Raw genomic sequence first — 780 nt, forward strand, 5'->3', positions numbered from 1 at the left:
TATGTATGTATGTATCTATGTAACCATTATAGCTTTTAAATCCCAAACTCTATGCTTTTATCTGTTAACTGTTCATTGTACAACATTAGTGCATGTTTAAAACTTCTGTAATCTGCAGATATTCTCAACAAATATTTTAGTTATCGTCTGAAAGGCTCCACATATTATTAGTCTGTTTAGTTCTTTATATATTGCTTAATTTTTGTGCACATTCTTAATCTTAAGAAACATTTGATCCAGAAAGCCAATATGTAGAATGATCAATGATTTTTATCTCCCATCCCTATTCATGAGGTAGTTATAATACTGCTATTCATTATTTCCCACATTTCAAATTGAAATAAAATGAATGAAAAAATACCCTAAAACATATACACATGCATAGCAGGCTTCATACAGTTTCACTCTACCAAATTCTCTAGCAAGGTATTGTTCAGCCTACCTAGTGCTGCAAAAATGACCCCCAAAGTGCCAAGGTGCTGTACAGTGCTGTAGTTGAGAAGTAAATTCCTAGTCAGACAACCATGCCTGCTTGTATATATACTTTTCTAACGTTTATTCTTAAACAAGAATATTGTTGACTGTGACTTCGAAGTTTCAGCCAGTGTCCAACAATGGCTTAGCTGGCCAAAATTTCAAAGTCACTGGCAACAATATTCTTGTTTAACAATGATAAATTTGTACTCTACAAAAGCATAGAGTAACCCATCAGATTAATGTAAAATTGTTTTTATTATAACTAAATATAAAAACAAACATTAACCTTATATATATATATAT

General features: G+C 31.2%; 1 protein-coding gene across 1 annotated transcript in view; it reads left to right on the plus strand.

Annotated features, from left to right (window-relative positions):
* Positions 1-780, plus strand: part of LOC106871550 (putative uncharacterized protein DDB_G0277255) — a gene marked incomplete at its 3' end in the record, with an annotated part of 41,728 nt that overhangs the window by 36,514 nt on the left and 4,434 nt on the right. The gene's annotated exons all lie outside the window — the stretch shown is intronic.

The sequence above is a fragment of the Octopus bimaculoides genome, chromosome 4 (assembly GCF_001194135.2).
Source record: "Octopus bimaculoides isolate UCB-OBI-ISO-001 chromosome 4, ASM119413v2, whole genome shotgun sequence".
Lineage (NCBI taxonomy): Eukaryota > Metazoa > Mollusca > Cephalopoda > Octopoda > Octopodidae > Octopus > Octopus bimaculoides.